This window comes from Chiloscyllium punctatum, chromosome 23 (genome assembly GCF_047496795.1).
Source record: "Chiloscyllium punctatum isolate Juve2018m chromosome 23, sChiPun1.3, whole genome shotgun sequence".
Classification (NCBI taxonomy): domain Eukaryota; kingdom Metazoa; phylum Chordata; class Chondrichthyes; order Orectolobiformes; family Hemiscylliidae; genus Chiloscyllium; species Chiloscyllium punctatum.
This window is the reverse complement of record NC_092761.1, coordinates 82,872,327-82,880,616: the sequence shown is the minus strand read 5'-3', so window position 1 is coordinate 82,880,616 and position 8,290 is coordinate 82,872,327.

The window sequence follows — 8,290 nt, the reverse complement described above, 5'->3', positions numbered from 1 at the left end:
GAGCGGGAGGATACATGTGTAGTATCTCGGGTTTAGCCACCACTCAAATATAAATTAAGCCCTTACCTTCCCAGCAGCCCTCGCTTCTCTCCACCTTCTCTCCTCACTGCTCTGTCAAAATGGAGGCCCGACTCCCGAGGTAAGACCCTTTTTAAGTGGGAAAACCTACCCTTCCCGGCAGCCCTCGCTTCACCTCACCTTCTCTCCTTGCCATTCTGTCAAAGTATAGCGTCATCAACAGGAAATTTCATTAATTGATCTCAGAAGTTATTATATTTAGTCCTTTGTTTGCAGGCTTTGACCTACGGAAGTTGTTCTTTTTTTCCTTTTTTGTCTTTCTTTCATAAATCCATAAATCAAGCAATATTGGATTTAATAATGAGTAATGACTCAGATGGACTCAATAGCCTGATTTATTAAATTAGGTTAAATTAAACTTGAAACATAAATTAAATATCTACTAAATAGTAATCATAATATGATCAAGTTCAATTTAGCATTTGAAAGCAAAAAGCGTGTATCTGCAACTGGATTTTTAGATTTGGGGAAAGCCAACTTTAACAAGATGAGACAGAGATGGCCCACAGTAAACTGGGGAAATCTGCTCATGAGTAAAATAACTGAAGGACGGTGGAGGATGTTTAGAGAAACATTTAACACAATACAAAAAGCAGTTTATATTTTTGAGAAGAAAATGCTTCGCGTCACAGGACAAAAACAGCCAGGTAAAAACAATGACTGCAGATGCTGGAAACCAGATTCTGGATTAGTGGTGCTGGAAAAGCACAGCAGTTTAGGCAACATCTGAGGAGCAGGAAAATCAACGTTTTGGGCAAAAGCCCTTCATTAGGAATACAGGCAGAGTGCCTGAAACGTGGAGAGATAAATGAGAGGGGGGTGGGGGTGGGGAGAAAGTAGCATAGAGTACAATAGGTGAGTGGGGGAGGGGATGAAGGTGATGGGTCAAGGAGGAGGGTGGGGGAAGGTAGCAAAGAGTACAATAGGTGGATGGGGGTGGGGATGAAGGTGATAGGTCAGAGAGGAGGGTGGAGTGGATAGGTCGAAAAGAAGATAGGCCGGTAGGACAAGTCATGGGGCCGGTACTGAGCTGGAAGTTTGGAACTGGAGTGAGGTGAGGGAAGGGGAAATGAGGAAACTGTTGAAGTCCACATTGATGCCCTGGGGTTGAAGTGTTCTGAGGCGGAAGATGAGGCGTTCTTCCTCCAGGCGTCGGATGGTGAGGGAGTGGCGGTGAAGGAGGCCCAGGACCTCCATGTCCTTGGCTGAATGAGAGGGGGAGTTGAAATGTTTGGCCACAGGGTGGTGTGGTTAATTGGTGTGAGTGTCCCAGAGATGTTCCCTAAAGCACTCTGCTAGGAGACGTCCAGTCTCCCCAATGTAGAGGAGACCGCATCGGGAGCAACGGATACAATAAATTATATTGGTGGATGTGCAGGTAAAACTTTGATGGATGTGGAAGGCTCCTTTAGGGCCTTGGATGGAGGTGAGGGAGGAGGTGTGGGCGCAGGTTTTGCAATTCCTGTGGTGGTGGGGAAGGTGCCAGTACGGGATGGTGGGTTGTTGGGTGGCGTGGACCTGATAGGTAGTCACAGAGGAACGGTTTTTGCGGAAGGCGGAAAGGGGTGGGGAGGGAAATATATCCCTGGTGGTGGGGTCTTTTTGGAGGTGGCAGAAATGTCGGCAGATGATTTGGTTTATGCAAAGGTTGGTAGGGTGGAAGGTGAGCACCAGGGGGATTCTGTCCTTGTTACGGTTGGAGGGGTGGGGTCTGAGGGTGGAGGTGCGGGATGGAGACGAGATGCGTTGGAGGGATCTTTAACCACGTGGGAAGGAAATTGCGGTTTCTAAAAAAGGAGGCCATCTGGTGTGTTCTGTGGTGGAACTGGTCCTCCTGGGAGCAGATATGGCGGAGGCAGAAGAATTGGGAATACGGGATGGCATTTTTGCAGGAGGTAGGTTGGGAAGAGGTGTAATCCAGGTAGTTATGGGAGTCGGTGGGTTTGTAAAAAATGTCGGTGTCAAGTCGGTCATCATTAATGGAGATGGAGAGGCCCAGCAAGGGGAGGGAGGTGTCAGAGATGGTCCAGGTAAATCTAAGGTCAGGGTCCTCGGATGCTGCCTGAACTGCTGTGCTTTTCCAGCACCACTCTACTCCAAAAACAGCCAAGGACAATGAAAGAGATAGGGACAACACAAAACTAAAAGAAAGGACCCATACCAATGCCAAAAAATCACAAATCCTGCTGAATGGGAAAGGCCAGCAGAGAGTCACAAAGTAGCTTATAAGAGCTACTAAAAGGAGTTTTGAAAAGACACTTGGTAAGCACATCAAAATCTTTTTTTTTAGATTACATTACAGTGTGGAATGAGGCCCTTCTGCCCAACAAGTCCACACCCCTAACCTAACAGTATGGGCAATTTAGCATGGCCAATTCACCTGGCCTCCACATCTTTGAACTGTGGGAGGAAACCAGAGCACCCAGAGGAAACCCACGCAGACAACATGCAAACTCCACACAGTCAGTCGCTTGAGGTGGGAATTGAACCTGGGTCTCAGGCACTATAAGGCAGCAGTGCTAACCACTGTGCCACCATGCCGCCCGAATCTCCACGAAGAAATGTTATAGTTACATAAAAGAAAGTGGGTGGGCAAGAGCAATGCTGGCCCACAAAAGACAGAAACTGTCGTACATGTTGTCTTACAGAAAGTGTCTTATATGCATTTTGTCAATCGCAGAATGTTGAACAATTACTTTGCCTCAGAATTTACAAGAGAAAAGGAGGACAGCCTGCCAGAAGTACCAAAGAAATTATTAGTAGATTGGGAATTGAGAGTGAAAAAAACTAAAATTAAAGAACATCGATAGTTGATGGAATCAAAGAGTGACAAATCCGTAGGATCTGGCAGTTTCCATTCAAGGGTTTTAAAGGAAGTAGGAGAGAACAGCATAGATGCCCTAACTATAATATTTTCGAGTTCCCTAGATACAGGAGTCATTCCTCTGGATTGGAAAATTACACCTGTCACTCCACTTTTTAAGAAGGGCAAAATGGAAAACCAGGGAATTAAACACCAGTTAGCTTAACATCTGAAGTGGGGCAAACAGCAAATGCTGGAGATCACAGCGAGTCAGACAGCATTCATGGAGAGAGAGAGAGCAAGCTCACCTTTCAAGTCTGGATGACAATTCATCAGAGCTGAAGTGTGAAGGGGGCAGCATTTTTGGTATTGTTGGAGAGGGAGTGTTGCGGTGGTGGATGGGAGTTGTTGCAGTTGAAGAGTGTGGTTCTGGAAAAGCACAGCAGGTCAGGCAGCATCTGAGGAGCAGGAGAGTCAACATTTCAGGCATAAGCCCTTTGGCCTCATCCAAGGATGCCCACCTTGAAGAGGGTCTCCTCCTTCCTCCACAAGGATCTCAGAGAATGACTCCAGCATCTGCAGTCTTCACTTTCTCGTGGGAGATTGTTGGAGTCTATAATCAAGGATGGGGGTAACTGAACACCTTGAACATTTTCATTGAATCAGAGAGTGTCAGAATGAATTTATGACAGGTAGACCATACCTTACAAACCTCACTGAATTTTTGGAAGAGTTGACTACAGTAGAGGACAATGGAATGTCTATGGATGTTGTTTAGATGGACTTCCATAAGTTATTTGATAAAGTCCCACATATGAGACTGTTAACTAAGATAGAAGCTCACAGAATTTAGGGCAAATTATTGACATGGCTGGGAAATGGGTTGAGTGTCAGGTGACAGAAAGTAGAGATCATGGGTAAGAATTAAATTGGTTGAATGTGACCAGTGATATCCAACAAGGAAAGAAAAATGAAGAATTGCAGATGCTGGAAATCAGTTACAAAAGCTGAAATTGCTAGCAAAACTCAGCAGGTCTGGCAGCATCTGTGGAGAGAAAGCAGAGATTACGTTTTGGCTCCAATGATCCTTCAATAGAATTGATTGTAGTGAGAAAAAGTTGGTACATATGGTCAAGAAGAGGTGAGGAACAGTGGAGTAAACAATAGTTTTTCTTATTTATCTCCGTTAACTAAGTTTCTCTCTCCATAGATGCTGCCAGATCTGCTGAATTGTTCCAGCAGTTTTTGTTTTCGTGTCCCACAAAGAGCTGTGTTGTGCATCAATTATTTACATTGGTTATTAACAACTTGGATAAGGGATAATAGGAAGTCACATATCCAGATTTGCTGATGACACAAAGCTAGGTCGCATTATAGACAGCACAGATGACAGCATAAAATTTCAAAGGGATAGTGCTGGACTAAATGAATGGGCAAAACTGTGGTGGATGACATTCAATGTCAGTTAATGGGAGGCTATCCATCTTAGACAAAAACATGATAGACTAGGGCATTTTCTAGATGGCATGAGGTTAAATACCGTGAATGTCCAAAGAGTCTTGGGGTTCATATGCATAGATCTTTCAAATGTCACCAACAGGTGCAGAAAATAATCAAGAAAGCAATAGAATGCCAGCCCTTGTATCTGTAGGGCTGGAGTACATTATGCTGCAGTTACACAAGCCTTGGTTAGACCCTACTTGGAGTACTGAGAGTTGAGCTGGGCACTATACCCTAGGAAGGATATATTGGCCTTGGACAGGGTACAATGTAGGTTTACAAGAAATGTTATCTGGACTTCAGAGGTTTTATGAGGAGAGATTGCACAAATTAGGCATATTTTCTCTAGAGTTTAGAAGTTTCAGGGATGATCTGATTGAAGTCTTCAAGAAATTAAGAGGAAAAGACAAGGTTGATAAAGATAAATTATTTTCACTGGGGATTTTAAAACCAGGGGACATAGTCTGAGAATTAGAGCCAGACTGTTCAGGAGAGGTGCTAGGAAACACTTCTACACACAAAGGGTGGTAGATGTTTGGAACTCGCTTCCATGAAAGGCAGTGAGTGCTGGATCAGTTGTTAATTTTACATCTAAGATAGATACATTTTTTGTGAAGCAAAGATTTTAAGGAATATGAGCCAAAAGCTATAAGTTTGAAAAAGAAACTTAAGAATAGGGTAGAGCTAGCAGAGGCATTTAGTGTGATCTGGAAATTAACTTTTAAAAGTTATTATAAATTCAGACTTCACCAAGGCTTCACATTTCAAGTCCCTGTCTACACTCTGTGTACAAAGTAATATCTCCTAATCTCTTTTTTCATTCTTTTAGTGAACACCTTAAAAGAAAATCAAGCCAGCCGTACCACTTTTACTGTGGAAACTACTCCACCTTGTAATAATATGAAATCTACAAATATTCCACACCCATGCCATCAGTTTCTATAAGTTTAATGCAACCAAATATGAATAGTTGTTTCAATAGATAGCCCTGTTCATTCGCACTAAAGTCACATGGACTGCTGTGGTTCAATAAGCATCACTTTCTCAAGGGCAGCTAGGGGTGAGTGATAAATGTTGGCAATGCCTGCATCTCAGGAATGAATAAAAAGAAGCTTATTTCAACACTACCAATTTTCTCATTTGCAAAGCAACAGATTGATGATTTTGTTTCAAATGAGCTGAGATTCTTGTAAATTGACTTCTGAAACCTTGATAAATCCCTTCAAAAGCAGAGGTTGCCTTTTGAACTGAGTAGATTGAATCACTGGCATGGCTGGATGGCATTGTTAAATGTCATCAACATCTGTCACAAAGACTGGGTGCGTCATTTTCTTTCTAAGCAACCTGTTTAGAGATGTTGTGACACACTTCTGGAGCAGATGGCACTTGAAGCCAGGTCTCTTGGCCTAGAGGTAGAGACACTACCACCACAAAATGGAAATATCCATGAAAACATCAGCCATGATTTTATTGAATGGTGGAGCAGGATCAACAGAGCAGACGGCCTACTCCAGGCTCCTATTTCTTACGTTTTTATGATTCTTAAAACTCCTAAGCTTCGGAGTGTATTTTGCACCCCAGTCCATATCGTCTGCTTAATCTCTTTGATCCAGCTATAAAGTACCGGTAATTAAAGTTTGCATTTGTGGAATGAAAATATTGAAACTGCTATTAATGCAAGTATAACCTGTCATTTGAACAGTTTTACTGACATTCATGCACTATTCATGCCTGGTTATTATGGTTAAAGATGTCATCACAACGAGCTGTGAATGACTTGCCATTCATCACTCGGTCCCATTTCTCTTTGTTCTTCTTCTTTACAAATCGTGGAGGAATTTTCCCTTAAAATGAAAATAAATAGCAAACCCAGAAATATCACAAATGAATGTTATGCTTTACATGGACGTCGTATTATTAAAGTGTGAACCAATTTTGAAACTTGATAACCAATTATCTCGAGGACAGCAGCTTCTGATTAATGGCAGATATAATTCTTATCTGGCCAGGTCGATCTTTTACCTATTGCACCTGGTATCGTGATCATTCTGAGCATAAATTATGTAAATATACCATTAATCATGACAAATGATATTTTATTGGAAAGAAACTTCAACTGCTGTTTTCATATCCCTGCAGCAAATATATCGCCAGGTGTATTAGGGTCTTTTCGTGAGATTAGTGAATTCTCTTTTCCACCTCTTTACCACCGATTAAAGTCTATGTCCCTTGAGGCTTTCTAGTCTGTTCTAATACCAAAAAATTTTTCAATTAAAAGAAACCCCCCCCCCACCTCCCCCCCCCGCCCCCCCCCCCCCCCCCCCCCCCCTCCCTAGACCTCTGCTCAATGGATTAGAGAAAACCCAGAAAGACCACACTTACACAGTGCACAGTTCTGTTCCCCACATTACAGGAAGCGTTTATTGGCCTTTCTGGAGCCCTGGTCTTCAGGCCTGACATTTGACTACTAAAACAGATTTCTTCTCAATTCTCAGATTCACAGAAATGAGAAGTTTTGTTTTTGGCTTTTAAAGGGCTCGACATTAAAAGAATTTGACAGCTTGACAGTCCTCCAGACTGGAACCGTTCATCCCGAGTAATGACAGATCCAAAGCCTCATTATGTCCAAAGGCACAGGATAAGACTCTTGAAGGAGAGAAATTGTTTTTTTTTGTTTGCTTTGGACACAAATTTGGCTTGATCATAGGAAACAGAGGGTAGTTATGGAGGGTTGTTTGTCTGACTGGAGGTCTGTGACCAGTTGTGTTCTGCAAGGATTTGTATTGAGATGAAAACGAACCTGCGGTAGTGTTACTGTTCCTTTTTATTCAGATTGTAAACTTACTGAAAGGAGAAGGAATTTAGATAGCATCTTATCGTGCTTTCAGATATTTATAAAGAATCTTTCAAGTCAGCACAGGCATGATGGGCAGTGAGCTCTGTTTGTCTTGTCTGTTAGCAAATGGTGCTGGCACTTACCCTGACAGCTTGGAAAGGGTCATTGTATTTCTTCCAATGAAAAGGGGCATTCATCTGGACAGCACTGGTGGCAATCTTGGACCAGGGAAGACTCTTGTGTCGTGGTCTCCAGAGGGGGGTTGTTGTTGTTGTTGGTTGTTGGTATTGTGGTGGGGGATGGGGGGAATGTGTTGGATCCTCCCCTGTTACAAGATTCCCAGGACCCTGACTATGAAGCACACTGCCAATTTTCCCTGATCTGCCATGTCTGGGGTAAATGGGACAAGGAGTGCAGGGCCGTTCCAGTCTACCAATGCCTGACAAGTTGCCTTTGGATTACACAGCCTTAGCTAGGCCACATTTGGAATATTGCGTACAGTTCTGGTCACTGCACTACCAGAAGGAGGTGGAGGTTTTGAAGAGGATACCAGGATGTTGCCTGGTTTGGAGGAGATTAGCTATAAGGCAAGGTTAGACAAATTTGGTTTGTTTTCACTTGAACGTCAAAGGATGAGGGGCAATCGATAAAAGTTTATAAAATTATCAGAGGCACGGATAGAATGGAAAGGCAGAGTCCTTTTCCAGAATAGAAATGTCAATTGGATTAGGCTTGTTCGCTGAGCTGGAAGATTTGTTTTCATGTGTTCATTGGGTACTCGGTCTTTTTGAATACACTGTTTCGGTGATTTTGCGTAGTTCCTCCGTGCTGCAATGTGCGGTGACTCATTGAAATAATGTTCTAATGCAGCTTCATTTGTGGGTGTTGGGATGATTCCTTCTGTAGTTCAATATTTGATCTGTATGTGTTATTTTCCTGTAGACGCTGGTTTGAAGCTCCCCATTGGCTGTTCGCTCCAGTACATCTAGCAATGGCAGTTTGTTGTTGTTTTCCTCCTCTTTAGTGAATTTTATACCAGTAATGAAAGTGCACCTTCTATCTCAGCGAGCAAA